Source organism: Pteropus medius, unplaced genomic scaffold, assembly GCF_902729225.1.
Source record: "Pteropus medius unplaced genomic scaffold, Ma_sr-lr_union100, whole genome shotgun sequence".
NCBI lineage: Eukaryota > Metazoa > Chordata > Mammalia > Chiroptera > Pteropodidae > Pteropus > Pteropus medius.
In genome coordinates, this window is record NW_024356248.1 from 3885324 (window position 1) to 3901665 (window position 16342).

Sequence of the window (16342 nt, forward strand, 5' to 3'; positions counted from 1 at the left end):
AGTCAGCCCCGAAATCAGCTTTCCTTTCTTCCTATCTTTCATTATGAAATCAAAACAAATGTCACAAAGTTGTGCTCTTCTCCCTAAAAGCAATGATAAGCAAAAAACTCCTCTTCTGTGCCTAGGGACTTTTAAATGGTTTTTAAATGCACACTGAAAATAAAAATAAATAAATAAAAGCACATTGAGCCCCCTCCTATTGAAGAATACCAACCAATAAAACAAATATAGCACCTGTAATACTATAGAACTATACTATACAACATTCAAGCCAAGAAAGGTAAGTCTTCTAGATACCTAAAAGGTATTTATTTGGTACCTAAAAGGTATTTATTTGCCTTAACTGGCATTTGCCCCAAAATTCAAGTATCCCACCCACCACTTGATGTCCTGCCATCTGATGCTAAGTCAGAACTATTTCTCTCCTCACTGGGAAGATTCACTCCTGCACTAATCCTAAGAACCCAGACATGATTTACATTAAGACTAAAGAGGACTCTGCTAGCTTCACAATCTCAATTGGGCACTTCTCAGTTACAAAAGTGATATTCCAGAAATGGCCTTGTTTAGGTGTTACTTTCTGTACTTCCCTGTACATCCCTTTATGCTAGGCCAGTCTTCTCTAGTTTAAGAGCATCCAAAGGCTGACTGAAGGAGTCTCGCTTTCTCACAAGGAAGGAATGGATCGCACTGTGTCCATCATGAATCTCTCTGATGAATTAAGGCAATCTGGCAAAACGCCCTCCTCTCAGGAAAGAGTGACACATTCCGATTGGAATGTCATAGAAAAGGAAAATATATACATGAAAGTTTTAAAAATACTCCTTGTTTAAAAGGAGGATGAGCTGGCAACCTCTATAGGTCAACAGGACACCTTAAACTTACTTTGGTCTTATAATCCTGACCCAAAGTTACCTGTCAGGATTTAAAGTTTTACTATGACTTTACAAGAAAAAAAAAAAATCACCTCCATCATCTTATCCTTACATTCAGAAATCAGATGTATCATTCTTCTTGATCTCTTTTCCCAAATATTTTGGGAATCCCAAACCCTAACAGACTAAAATGGCTAAATGCTGGACTGACTTTTGAAGCAAAGGAAGGGTGTGGCTCTCAGCAAGTGAAGGGGCCCCGAACTGAAAGGGTATGGAAAGAAACAAAACCTGCTTCTCTCTGGAGCATGTATGACACACACACACACAGGACTGGTCTAACAAGTCCTTCTGATCTCTCAGGCCAGGCCTCCTCCTCCTCCTCCCCCATTGCCCACGTGCTTCTCCAAGGCCCTCCACTGGGACAGATAACAGAATTTTCTCTCAATCCTGAAAGTCTGAGGCACACTACATTACTTACCTGGATCACTATTGCAACCCTGCCAAAGGCATCTCACCTGGCCTTATAAGGAGAAAGCACAGCTTTAGGGAGAGGCCGATAAGGAAACAAAGATAAGAGGGAGGGGCAAAAAATAGGGAGGTGTCGACTGGAGGAAGGGGAGAGGCCAATTGCCTTTCTCCTTCCTACAGGAGGAAGAAAAAGAGAGGTCTTGTACACAATGGGAAATAAGAAAAAGTCTAGTCAAAATGGAAAGGTATTGTTTAATTCTTGTGTCATAAAAGAGAAATCTTAAAATTAACTAGGACACCTTATACCCTTCTCTACCCTAGGCAAGGAAAAAAAAAATTTATGGTAAAAAAGCTTAACCTTAGGGTTTACTAGAAATCACCCAACTGATCTGAGCTCGCATTCCTTTTTTAAAGAGGCAGCTTCTCACTAATCCCCCTTACTTTCTATTTCTATCTTTGGCATTCCCACCATCTCTTTGCCCATCATCTGAAGATGATTTAGAGAAGGTGAAAGCATGTAATTGAGTCATATTTACAGTCCTGCTTCCTCAAGGCCCTGAAAAGAGTAACAAGGCACCTTCCATTAGGTTTAGAGTATGGCTCCCTTCGAGACAAGCAACAGAGAAGACACGAGTCTATGAGGTAATCAAAGTAAGCATGAAAGTCCTATTTCAGCTATAGGACAGAGAGCTGAAGGGACTGTTTCACCCTATCTAAAAGAAAATCTGACCTTACAGGGAAAGAAAAGTTTTGAGTTGTTAATTATTAATCTGCCCCTGTAAGATATCATACATAATCTTCTCAACAACCTCTGAGGTACTGCTGGCCTCTTTTTAAACTATATATCCATATCCTGCCCAGGCCATATAGCTAGTAAGTGTTCTAAATGCATCTGTTCTACTCCCCATCCAAGTTCCTTCCCCTTGACAGAGTGAAAGCAGCATGAATTGTCTATGCTTCTTGTGGTTAAAATTATTCTAACTCCAAGAGAAGCTGACCGCAAGTAGACTTTTGGGGGAAGAGAAGAAGGAAGTGAGAGAGGACAGGGTGGAAACTGCTAGACGTTTGGTCTTACCTTCACTTAACAGAACAGGGCCTTACCCAATTCTGAGAAAGAAGAGCTTGCAATCTACCTCAGATTTCCCATTTTATAAGGAAGAACTCAGGAGGGAAGGTGTGAGGGACAAAATCACCTACCTTTCCACTGCCAGGCCTGCTCTAAAAATCTGGCTACATGCCACATTCTCTAATCGCCCCCACCTTAAGAAAGAAATTCTAATCACAAATATCCCTACTCATATTTAATGTGACATCTCACTAAAACAAAGGCAGAGATCAGAGCTGAAATGGGAAACAGAAGGAACTAGAAGCAGGAAAGACTGTGCTAGCCAGCATCAGAACAGAGGGGAGAGATTGTTCTAGCGGTATGTTAGCAATCTGCCTCTAGGGCAGCTGTCCTCCCAGGCAATCAAAGGCCATTTGTGTGTGTGTGCTCAGGGACTAGCCAGACTGGCAAGAAGTCTGAGGACTCGGCAGTCCGATCCACAAAGTGAGAAGAGATGCCTGTTTCACAGCTGGAATGGAGGGCAGAGAAAAGACAAAACAAGGGGAAAAAGAAAGGGGCAGAGACACAGAGAAGTACTGCAGGTGCTATTTCAGTCTAGATGGGGCGGGATGGGGGTCGGGGGAGGATCCCAGATAACTACCAACCATTCCCTAGTTATGTGCAGAGACTTGCCACTACCTCTCAACACTGAAATCAAACAATGGGTAGGTTTCTCCAGCTCTGGATGTAGTAGGCTGCCAACTGGAAGGGTGAGACCTAAAATGTAGGGCCCCAGCATTACCTGTTTCTCTGTTCCTTTCAAACCCAACAAGGGTTTGTATCTGCAACCTATACAGTAAAAAGTCATTATATAAACATCTATCTCCTTCTAGAATTCCTTTCTTGTTAAACCCTGAAGATTATATATATATATATATCTCAGCAGCACACACAACACTCAGTGAGATCCCTAATGCTAAGAGATCGAGGACATTTATATAACTCAAGGCCAGTCAGAATTCACACTCCCTAACCCGTCAGAGTAGCTAGATGCTCTGAGACCCATTAGACACACAAAGGCTGCTCTCTTCTCAGTAGAGCCCTGCAGCAGAGCTGCTCTCCAGGGACAAAGAGATTTCACAGGAGAACCACAAAGACATCGCCCCTCTCCGTTCCCCCACTCTCAGCTTTCTCACTTCCTGTCACAGTAGCACCAGACCACAGTCTCCCAGAAACAAACAAATACAAAGTGCTGGATTCTGGGCTGCAGGCCAACCGCATTCCAGGGCATCCTGTCTACCAATCACCAGCCAGAGCTCCCACTTTGCCCTGTTCAGTTCCTTATCATGTTCGGGAAAACAACCCTCCTCCCTGCCCCAAGCCAACACGACTTAGGACAAAGCTCAGGCCTTTAAGAATCAGCAGAAAGATACTGCATGTGGCTCTAAGGGTTCGGAGGGGGTGAGGGGATTTTTAAGATTCCTACTTGGCAAGTTTCTTCACTTTAGAGACACTGCACTGGGGATTTTAAAGCTACTGCTGCTTTTAACCTCAGCTCAGCTACATGTAACACATCCCAAAGAAAGCTGCATCATAGCAATCTGATCTCCGACCTGGATTCAGTCAATGGAATACTCCCACCTGGAGAACTACTTTGGGATAAATCCTCTGTCACTCACCTTCTCCATCACCCATTTCCACCGTTTTCAGTCTTTCATACACTCTTCCCCACAAGCATAAAGTTGATTCCAAAGAGGCCCCAGAAAAACAAACAAAGGCAGCAGACTCCACCCTACGAAGAGGCAGGATATGGGCACCAGCAGGTGCTGGGAGCAAAGTTCCCTAGGGAATGAGAAGACCACTAGGAATTGCACAGTAGCCCTGGCAACAAAGAGGTTAAGACAGCAACCTCAGTTTTTTCTGCTCACCACTGCCTCTGGAGTGGGTTGAGGAGCTGTAGATTTGGAAACTTGTCAGAAAAGAAAGCCTCCCCTCCTAACAAGGATCCTCAGCTGCTTCCAAGAATGGGATAACTGACATTTTTCTATTATCTTGTACAAGCCCTGTGGACGTTAATCCTAAACCTCAGAAGCAAAGATGCAGTTAGAAGTCAAGCTCCTTTAGCCAGAGATTCTTGAAATCCAAAGAAGTAACACCCTTTGCCCAAAGCGCTCCATTCCACTTGCATAAAGAGCACAGAGCTCAGCACAGAGTTCTCCAACCAAAGGAACACTGCAGGCAACTAACTAGTAATATGTTATCATTTTTCATCTTTTCTCCTTTCTCCTAGACTCCTTCCCCCTTCTTCTTGGATCTATTAGAAGAACACTAGGCTAAACCCCAATTTAAACAGTTCATGATGCACAAGGAACTAACTCTAAAACAGCACAACTTAGAAAGAATTAGTCCATGTCTGTATCAAATATAACCAGGTAGAAAGAGGTAAGGCAGGAATATACACAACAGTGAGCCATTCTAGAGCTGGATATAAAAGAGAATAATTTAGCAACACTATGTTTCGGAATAGACTTCAACTGCAGGGCCTAGCTACCGCAAACCCTATCACTTGAAGCACCCAAAAACAACAGCTCAAGATCTGTTACCTAGTACTGAATCAGACTAACTCCCTTTTTCTCTCAAGAACTGAAAAATTAGTTACAATTCTTAGTATTCTTATCAGATTCTCCCTCATTCATAGCCCAGGCCAAAAAATTAGTCAATTAAGTACTATATTGTGAGGTAGATACACGAAAGCAGATAAAAATAGTACAGTCTAGTAGGAGAGCTTTCTGAGATACTTTAAAGAGAGGGTTGTAAAAACCACACAGAAAACTGGACACACCTATATCAATAGCACTGCTGCTCCAAAAGGATGCTCGACAGGTTCTCTGCCTCAAATTGAGCAGGTGAGACAGAAATGGAGTGCTGACTCAGAAATATAGTCACCCCAGGGTGTGAGGGAGGGAAGGAGACCAGTACAGCCAACTGATTACAATTCATCATGACTTCACCAGAGGTTCTGGTTCGAACTGTATCTCTAGCTGTTTGTATACATATTTAGAAAACCCAACCAAAGGACTAATAAATAGGTAAGGAGAAAGTCAATGGAGGGGCCCAAAGACTTAAGCCGAATACTCGATGATCGGAAAAGCATGAATCTGTTTTGCTATCTAACTTTCCACATAATTCTTTCTTGCCGAATCAGGCCCAAAGCTGAAAAGAACTGGGGGGAGGGGAGGCAGAGAAAAGAATGTGATTGGAAAAGGTTTAGCTACATTCCAACTAGCCAACATCCCGCATAGTATTAAGAGTGCCTGAAAATCCAATCTCACACTACATGAGAGTTGCTGGGACTCTGCTAACACACATCCAATTCTTCTGCCACCCCCCCATACTCTGAAAAGAAGCATAACTGAAATAGCTTAATGAAGGCACCAGCTGTTTCCACCACTCTCCCTCCTCACAAATCCAGAGACCACAGTTCAAACTCACATCAAACACTTAATACAATTGACGGACCAGTAGGAAGGAGAAGCCTGGACTAAAATAGCAGGAAGAGTGCCAACTGGCCCCACTTATAAGGAATGTTTTCTTGGCTCAATTTAAAAATAAGGAACCTCTATCATCTACTCCCCTCTGCCCAATTATGTTCTCTTTTCCACAACCAACCTCTTGGTGTCAAATGGATTTCAGTTTCTTCTCTACAACTCCTTGATCTATTTTCAAATGTCAGAAAACACATGGGAGGTATAAAGTTGACTGTAAAATAGAATCTGGGAGACTGGAAGGCTTCCTGGACTGCAACAGCCAAACCCAGTACTCCCGCATTAAGGGCAAGGAGACAGAAGAAGCCCACATAGCACCCTCTTCTCCATGGTTCAAGTAAGGAAGAAAGGGAAGGAATATTATGCTTCTGCACTTGAACATTGATGGTAACCTGATTTCTCAAGGCATGGGTGGCCAGTTAATAGTATTAACGTGATCAGCCCCTCCCCCTCCCAATATTCTAAGTTGACCGGAGTTAGCCAAGGAGGAAGGGAAGGAAGCCAGTAGTTCCTTTTCAGACAGGAAGTAACATTGGCCCTTCCTGTCCAGTTTTAAACAAATTGTCCAGCTGAGTTTCAATGCTAACATCCTCTCCTGAATTTGTTCCACAATTTCAAAATGGAGGGGAAATGGAGATATGATCCAAAAGTTTCCCTTTCCCTCCCCTAACAGGCAAGTCCTCCATAACATGCTAAGTACTGGCATAACTCCCAAATCAGGTGGTGACATCTGTAATTCCAAAATAATACAGGATACAGTGGTAGAAACTTGAAATTAGCCACCTGCTCGCCATGTCTACTACCACAAGCTATTCTTCTCTACTTCTCATACAAATTAAACAACCACTCACTGAGAAATCACATAGATGTGTAGCTTAACTCAAATGTTTAGGTTTTGTGGTCCTCAAACCTGAATGATCAAAATCACCTGGGAAGCATTTTTTTAAAAATAGTCTCCCAGATCTACCTCCCCGCCCTCTCATACCTCAATTTCTGGAGGGAATTCACATTTTTAAAACACCCTCAAAGTGATTCTGATAGTCAGCTGTTGGGAACTACCGTATTGGTTCCCAAATGACAACTGACCACAACATTCCTCTTGCAAAAAAGGCACTGGTTATAAAATACATTATTTGGATCTACTTCACGGTTCACCAGACAAATCATTATTCAGTCTGAATCGGAGGCTCTTTGAAAAACATGGATTTAAATATAAAGATAGATGAAAAGACACAGTCCTAAATCCTATATTCTAGACTCAGAACCTAGAAAGAAGTGTCTCACTTCTTTAGAATCCTGAGTTGCTACACTGAAGGATATCCTTATTTACACTGCAGACTGGATAACCTGATTTTTTTATTTATTATTTATTATTATTATTTATGCCTATAGCACCTGGTCTTCCTAAGTGGTCTCCGATCCAAGTACTAACCAGGCCCAACCCTGCTTAGCTTCCAAGATCAGACACCAGGCTTGTTCAGGTTGGCATGGCCGTAGACCATAGACCGTGGCTCCGCTGGGGCACGAACCCAAGACCTTCTGCGTGTAAAGCAGACATGCTAACCACTACACCATGGAACCACATCCAACCTGATTATTTTTAAAATGACTTAGTTTAACTTTCTTCCAAGGATCAAAGAGCTGTGCCACATTTTCAAAGACTGGGTCCCTATTCTATGCCAAAAGAAGTCTAAAGTCTTAAATCTAGCATTCAAGATCCTAGATGATTCTAGCCCAGTTGACAACGTAACAGAAATAACCAGAAACTCTGGATTCAAGTGCTACCTCTGACACTTATTCAAGCAAGTCACTTTAACTTCTGATTTGAGTAAGAGCAAGTGAGTAACCAAATGTTTTTAGAAGAACCATAAAGAGAAATATTTCTACAAAGAAGCATGTGTCACGAAAGAATGGCACTGAAAGATAAACTTTCGGACAACTACAAACATCTACAAATGTTGAATACATATCCAGCAGTAATTTAAAGCAACTTCAAAATTTGGGAATCTGTGATTGTGTAGAGTATTTCCTATGCAAGATGATATAGTTACCTGACCAAAGGAAATGGAGGTGGAAAGGGAAAAAGGTAATCTCCCATAGATGGTATTAAGTGACAGAATGACAACTAGATAGGTATAATTAAAGGGAAGAACAGAGGGTAACCAGGTCAAGTTCCAGGGCTAAACTCTAGGAGAAGGAGAGGGAGGCAGAAAGACTCCTTCACTGAGGGACAGACTAGCTAAACCAGAAATCTTGAGAGGGAAAGTAAGAATGGATGATTCAAGACAGTAGTCTGGTAATCAAAAATCCTTCTACTTTCCCATATAGGGTTGCCATAGAATATCAATCACTAAATAGCTGGTGCTTCTTCCTCAATCCCACCAAAATCGACCAATAGCTCAGTATATGCTTTAATAACCTTTACTGTATGTTTATATATGTGTATGTGTGTGTGTGCGCACGTGTGTGTGTGTGTGTGTGTGTGTATGTATATATATGGAAAAATATATATATGGAAAGGGGAAAGAGGCATACAGTTAGTTATCAGGGATGATCATCTCCCCAATGTGCAAGACAGAAATATGGATACGGTGACCTATAAAGTGGTCCCTGAAAGCCATTAAGTCCCAGTAATTAGGGCTTTGGGAAAACAGGAGCTTTTTGGTTGAATGAGCAAAAGGAGAAGCAGCAGATAAGTGGTTACTATTTGGTCAAAAGCACATAAACCAAACCAACAAACATACTCAAAAGGAAACTGTACCAGATCTAGGCTTCTCTTCTTATGTAGCTAAGGTGGAGAAATACATTTCTCTAGGGAAGAAAATTTTGATGTCACTTCCCAAGTACATACAAGCTTATTCTAAGTAATTGCTCCATTATTATCATTCTCCAAGGCAAGGGTCATCAACCTACGCAAAATCTGCTTCTCTGCAAATCACTGACTACCCTCACATGAACTTCTGCAATGGGGCAAAGAAGGAGGCTAGGTCAGGTATTGCCTCAACGCCTTACAAACAATACACAAAAAGTTAACAGCTACTATCTCTGGGGTCTGAAGTGAGGAGACTTTTTTTTGTACTGTGTAGTGCACCATGAGGTCCTATATTATCCTCCCCATTCCCCTAGCACACACCTATGAACAAGTCAGGTCTATTTCTCCCATTATCTCTTGCTCACTGATAACAACTAGACTCAGGACCTTTTCGCTTCCTACTCATATCTAGACCCCACCCGAATTTCTTTTAGGTCTCTCTCAAACATAACTTATAAGCTAGGCCTTCCCTGACCACTCAAAAAATCTCACTGCCGCCTTCATACCTCTTATTTACTGCTGGACATATTCTGCTGTTTTTTTTCTCAATAGTGTTACCACACTCTGATATACCATGTATTTACTTGCTTACTTATAATCTGTCTCTTTCTACTAGAATGTAAGCTCTGTGAGACCTATTTGGTATACTGTTTATTCCAGTGCATGGCATATAGCAGACTCTCAAATTTCTTTTGAATTAATGAAGATGTTTTATGTTTTCAAGGAAAACAAAAAGTTAAATTTTACTTTTTTTTTTTTTTTTTTTTTTTTTTTTTTACTTTTTGTTTTTGTTTTTTTTTAGGCAAGGCAACCCTTGGTTGACCTCAGATTGCAAGGACCTTGTCAGCTTACAATCCCTTATTTTTTATTTTTTATGCCTACAGCATCTAGTCTTCCTAGGCGGTCTCCCATCCAAGTACTAACCAGGCCCGACGTTGCTTAGCTTCCGAGATCAGACAGGATCGGACGTGTTTAGGGTGGCATGGCCGTAGACCAAAAAGTTAAATTTTAGAAAAATAAATCAACTTTGTTTCATTTTTCTTTCTATATTTTTCTAATTCTTACCCTAGGCCCAGCAACTGTGGTCTCCTGCAGACTTACCTGCAGATTTGGCAGACCTTCAGGAGGGTAGACATTCAAATAGCCAACTCTGCCCTGGTTTAACCAAGTAGTCAATGGAAAGCAGAACTCCCATTCCAACAAAGAAACAATGGAAAGAAATCAGATAGGCACCATCTCCTTTAAAATAGACTACTCTATTTTAAAAGTGTGCTGAATATACACCAGCTACTTTATTTCAATGAGATTTATTTCACTTGCAATGAACTGCAGGTGCTTTGATAAAAGTACTGAAAAGCTGACCTAGTTTCTATAGGAATGTCTTACGTCCACAACCATCAGAATATATTTCTTAAAATATAAGCTCCCTAAAACAAAAACCTTTTCATTCCACAAAGAGAACTTTCAATGTGCTACAGCGTTCCAATACAGAACAACAGGGAAGCACACACGAAACTGATATTTACTCTGTGAAAAGTAAATTTCTTTCATTCTACCATCAAATGAACCAAAGTAAGAAATTAGTAAATGTAGATGAGATCTGAAAATCAAAAGCTAAAAACAAATCCGAATTGCTAAGAGATTGATCTTCTTGGATCACAATTAATCCTAATTTAGATCTAACTGAAATAAACCAGCAGCAGGATCCCACTACTTGTACTGTTAGCACATCAGTATAATTTACTCTATCACAAGAATCAGAAACTTCTTCCATATTGTGTTAGTGAGGCAAAGTGACACCCAGAAAGATCACCAACCTAAGAGAAAAAAAGGGGCAGCAAAGAGAGACACCAGAGAACAAGAAAGAAAATGAAAAGGAGAAAACATAAGAAAATCAGTACAAGGAAATGTGGGTTAAAGTGTAGAGAACTGAGTGGGAGAGTTATGACAGGAAGCTAAGGAGTGCCAATAGAATTAGCTTAAATACTATTCAGAACATTAGTTTCATGGGTTATTTAGAATGAAGGGAAATAAAAAAGGAAAACTATAGGCTGGAAGAAATCCAGAAGTTTCCAAGCAAGGCTGCATCTAACATATATGTTCCCCACAGGCCACAGTTTGGCTTTTCCATACAGAAGAGCAGACCGACCTCTTTCTTGGAAGCACACTTTTCACAGGAAGCACTGATGAACTCACAATTTCTACATGTCTCAGTTTTGCAAATGTCTATAAATAAGAATTAAAATAGAGAATGATATTTCCTGAACACAAAAGAGGGAGGTTTATTTCAAGGGGAAAAAAAAGGGATAGTAAAAGCCTGCCTTCATTTCTATGTAATTGTTTCCTGTAAAACCACTCATAATGGAATGTTATCCTACAAAATCCTGGTTGGACAAGTGAGACTTCAAGGTAAAGAATCTGGTTCAAAGTCAAGAATAATAAATCCAAACAAAGCTTTTTCAATCCATTCTCTGCCAAAACTAAAGTTTACCTTAGAATGCTAGAGTTCTATCTCTTAACGATACAAAAAAGTGGAAGAAATTTGTATTGCTGTTTTTAAGTAATCAAGTCTCTGAAGAAATTACTGTAAGATATTCAAGCTTTGCCACCTGTTTCTCGTACTCATTTCATTAAAAGTTATCCATTCCCAAAGCACATTTATTTTGGACAACCATGCTCACACAACTCCCCAAACTTGCCTATTACGAAAGACATTTTTTCCCCATTAAAAAAAAAGTTAGCTTATCCATCCAGGAAGCCCATTTATTCTGTAATATAAGCATCTATATCTACCACAGTCTCAGGTTTTAAGAGAGTTTAAAGGGCATTTAGTCCAACAGACAAATGATGTTTGAATTCATTTAAAGCATCCATTCTAAGAGCATACAGAAAGTATTACCATTACCTGGACACTGTTCTATGAATTTTACAAAAGTTAAATCACTTAATAGCCACAACAATCCTATGAGATGGTTAATATTACTGTCCTCATTTTACAGACAAGGAGACTAAGGCATAGAGCAATTAAACAATTTGCCCAAGGATACAGGGCTAATAAGTAGCAGAACAAGATTTGAACCCAGGCAGTCTGGTTCCATGCTCTTAACCACTATGCTAACCATCCATCCTTAACCATCCATGCTCTTAACCACTAATTAACTAGAACAGTTGTTTCCCCCGCTCCTGCTCCTTCCCCTTCCCCTTACAATCTCCCTGCCAGGCTATTTCAATGCTCTCTATTGGAAACCTTGGAGACAGCTGCATTTAGGAAAAGCAATCTCTATTTCAACTTCTCATGGCATTTAACCCCTTTTGAGAGGAAAGATAACATAAATGAAATAACATACTGCTATGATTCATTCCTTTAGGCAAGTTTCTTGTTACTATCATTCAGAATTGTCCATGAAAATTAATTTGTGTTCTTATAAACTTCCCAATACACTTTGTGAACAAAATCTCCTGATGTTTCATGGCAGCAAGTGACAAAATAATATGATATTCAAACACACTTTCATTGAAACATTGATATTCAAACTATCATCCCAAGCTTTTTATGTTTTTATTTATAAGTATAAAAACCACTCACTTCTAACACAGCTGAAAGCAGTACTCACTTCCCTGCTGCTGCTCTAATATACGTTCTAGTCAGTGGTCCTCAACCTTTTTGGCACCAGGGACCGGTGCACCTATGAGAATCTAATACCTGGTGATCTGAGGTAGAGCTGAGGCGGTGATGCTAGTGCTGGTGAGCAGCTGCAAATACAGATAAAGCTTTGCACGTTCACCTCCTGCTATGCAGCCCGGTTTCTAACAGGCCACAAAACAGTACTGGTTCACAGTGCAGGGGCTGGGCACACCTGTTCTAGGTAAGCAATTCCACTTCCCCTAGAACTGGCTATACTAAGGTTTCAGTGGTTGAAACTAACAGTTGCCTATATAATGAAATGAACTGACTAGGACTCGGTACTCTTTTATACAATTCTTTGGACTGCCTGCCCAGAAAGGAAACAAGATTAAAGAAAAATTAAAAATTAAAATCTTCAATATTTCCAGAAACTTTACTTAAAAATGGGAGGCGGGAGATACGTCAAAGGTTGAAACTACAGACTACAGTAAGTTTCAAAATTACATTGCAATTTTATTAATCTATGTGATATTGCTTCGTATCTCAATTTCCCTTCAGCCTTCCCCAAAAAGCTCCCTCACTCATTCCCATCAAGAGCCTTATTTAATCAAGGCTTACTGAGCACCTCAGTATATACCACACACTAACATAAGTGCTAAGAGAATACAAAGATAGTATCTACAAGCAAGCAGCTCATCGTCTAGAGGGAAAGACAAAAATAGACAATTTTAATAGTGTGGTAAACATTATTTGAACTACCTGCCACAAGCCTCTGCCCTGCAAGATGGCAATATCATTCCAAACCACATGCCTGAAATTTAAGAAATTAGGACAGCAATGGTGTGTATATCAAAAGATCCCCATCTAAAGATTGAAATATCCATTCTAGCATATCCAGCTCCACATGGCTTTAGAGAAAATGCATTTTTCACATAGGTTATTCCAACATGGAGGGGGTTGGAAATCTAAGTGAGGACTGACCCTCTGCAAGATGAAGCACCCTTGCCTCTAGCAAGGGCTCATTTTAGTTCAGGCTCTTTTTTCCATTCTCTCTGGAGAATGGCAGTGTATTAGTGGTTAAGTCCATGGACTTTGTAGTTAGTCAGACCAGGATTTAACCCTGGCCTTGGCCACTTAGGGCAGTGAGATTTTCAGCAAACCTCAACTTCTCTAAGGCTCAAGTTCCTTTAAAACAAAACAAAAAATAAGTTGTGGGAAACTAAGTAAATAGTTTATGCAAAATGCTTAGCACACAGTAAAAAAAAATCAAGGGGGAAGAGGCTAGCAGTAACAGGGGACCATCAGATACCAAAATAGAAAGCAATAAATTATACAGAGCTAATCATTTTGTTATTCCAATTGAATAATGACCTATGCTTAATTTATTTGCACCCATCCCTGGAGAGCATCTATCTCATAAACCTAAGGATGAATTGCAATTACTGGGAGCTTTTTTTTTTTTAAAGATTTCCAATAGTTCCAATTTTTATACTAGCTGAAAGAACATGTTCAAGCCTCTCTGACTTTCAGTAATTGGAACCCTAAGAAAGGCACTAGAACTCTAACCACCCACAAGAGGCCCCCACCTGGAACACAGACCGTATCTTAGTCATATAACAAAGGAACCAACACTATATAGGAGTCAAACAAGGAAAGAAAAATCTGTACAACTCACACTTACTTGTCATTTTTTACCCCCAAACCAAAATGAGGAGCAAAACAAAAAATAAAAGATTTACTTATTCTCACCCCTTATTATATTTTCTGAAAGAACCAGTAGAGGTGAGGTAAAAGACAAATCTTCCATCTTATAATCCAAAAGGCTCGCTGAATAGTACATACCAGTCAAAACAACGCCTCAGTTCAGAGAAATAGTCCTGGACGACAGTTAACTAGGATGCTCACTGCAGCTACACAAAGCCCAGTATTTAAAGCTGGACCCAAATCACCACCAGTCAGTCATCCAGAACCTATTTTCAAACTGCCTTTGTACTCCTTCTTCAGATTCTCTCATCCCTCCCCCTAAAGGTTGAGTGGGAAACCGACACTCTCGCAGCAACATGACCAACCCTTGAAAGATCCACCAAGAACCCTCCTTAGGCTGGAGTCAAGGCAGAGAACATTGAAAGAAAAATTGGAAAATATTAAATAAGAATTACAACCCAAGAGACTATACACATTGTCTTTTGTCTTTCTTTTTAACTGCACTTGCTATCATTATGAGAGCCAGACATTAAAATCTTACTGTAGACCTTGCATAGATTAAAAGCAGGAACAAAGTTCAGTTTCCAATGAAGCCGCAACCTCACAAGGATGAAATCATCTTTCAAGAAATACTCAGTTCTAGAAAAGAAATTCAAGGAAACGTTCTAGTCTAAAAAAGAATTGGGGGAGGCGCACAAAAAATCAGAGATTCTAGATACATACCAGTTTGAAGCTAATGAGCAGCTTACATATTAAGGCCCATCTTGTTACAATTAGGGCAGTATCTAATCCAGCTATAATTTTCAGACTGATTCGCATTTTCAAAGAGAGAAGGAAGAGAACGCCCAGTTTTCAGCTACTGATGAGTTGGCTATATAATTATCTAGAATCGGTATTTTTGCAAGAATGCATTTGCAAAAACAAAATGAATCCTAAGATAAGATTAAATATAAGATACAAAAACACAGCTCTTACAGATTTCTGATTTTACAGCAAACAAAAAACTCACCTCCAAAAAAACTTTCAGTTTGGTTTAAAATAAGAACTCTCCCTGTGCTTTCTCAAATGCATACTATACACTAAAGTTTGTATAAGTGTTTTCTCTTAGCCTAAACTTATTTAATCCATGGCCCTTTAAGAGAAAACAAAATTGAAAATATTTTCAGGTGTTGCCACTTTACTCAGGTGAACTAAAAAGCATGATTAGAATTTCCTTATTTTTTTTAGCACATAAACCAAACGTTATCGTATTTGCAGATCGAACATACAACACCTCCACAAACCTTTGCCAACTAAGGTAGTTTTAGAAGAAAAGGGGATTACAATTCAGTTAACAGGGATCCATCTGTTTTCTTTTATAAGGCAAAGCAGGGAGGCAACGTCTAGTCAGAGAATAAGGCTCCCACCCACCACACCTGGAAAAGTAAAAAAGGGATCCACCCAGAATAGCAGGGCAGAAACCGATCTGGGCTGTTCAAACTCTCTGGGGGGAAAAAAAACACCACCATTTAAGCTACAAAGCTCCCTGCAACTTTCCACTTCCACAAACCTAATGATAAAAGGGGGAAATAAAAGTTTTGAAACGTATGAAGAACCATATGTAGCTTCCGACTCGGGCAAATTCCTTTCCCAACACACATGCAACATGCCAAAAAAAAAAAAAACCAACCTTTGATTTGGGCTCTGAAAACAGAAGTTTGTTAGCATAATCCAGAAAAATATATAAAATCAAAGAACATACCAAAATGTAAATTTACAAAACTGCTCTCACCCCTCTGAATCTATTCATCTTCCTCTAACAGAGAGACCTAGAAGTTTGTTTCTGGGTCTTGAATATTTTACTTTTCAGCATAACAATTCCCCCAAGTCAGTAGAAATAATAACGGCTTTAAAGTTACCCATCAGCATAGCAGACTCTCTCATTTTTGAATTCTCTCTGCTTACCATAACACAAAAATTCGACTTAGCTTATCCTCCTTTACCCGTCTGTACACACATTTTTTAAAAAAAGGCACACACCTCAAATGTGGACTTCTAAAAACCAGTCCTTTAAGAAAGAAACCCAAGCCTTCGTCAATGTGCTGAGAAAGACAAATCCAGCAAGGTAGTTGATTTTTGGCCACCTCTTCCTCCTTTCAGGATCTTTCCTGGTCTTCTTTCTCTCTCTCTTTTTTTTTTCTCTCAGATCCAACACCTAAAATGGAAGTTGCACCCAGCCAAAGGCTAGGGAGCCTGGGTGGTGACAAACTGATCTGGCAGCCCTACCCC

The 16342-nt window shown here is 40.0% G+C and overlaps 1 protein-coding gene and 1 pseudogene across 13 annotated transcripts in view; both read right to left on the reverse strand.

Annotated features, from left to right (window-relative positions):
- CTNND1 (catenin delta 1) overlaps positions 1-16332 on the reverse strand; it is a 43538-nt gene extending 27206 nt beyond the window's left edge. For 10 of the 13 annotated variants that reach the window (XM_039860461.1, XM_039860460.1, XM_039860456.1 and 7 more), the window contains exon 1: positions 16094-16332. The gene's annotated coding sequence lies outside the window, so the exon portion shown is untranslated. Of the gene's footprint in view, positions 1-1353; positions 1377-14212; positions 14240-16018 lie in introns of those variants that run through there. The other 3 variants (XM_039860450.1, XM_039860452.1, XM_039860451.1) reach the window with 3 other exon arrangements.
- On the reverse strand, positions 9621-9739 carry LOC120600927 (uncharacterized; annotated as a pseudogene).
- Positions 16333-16342: the final 10 nt, after the last annotated feature.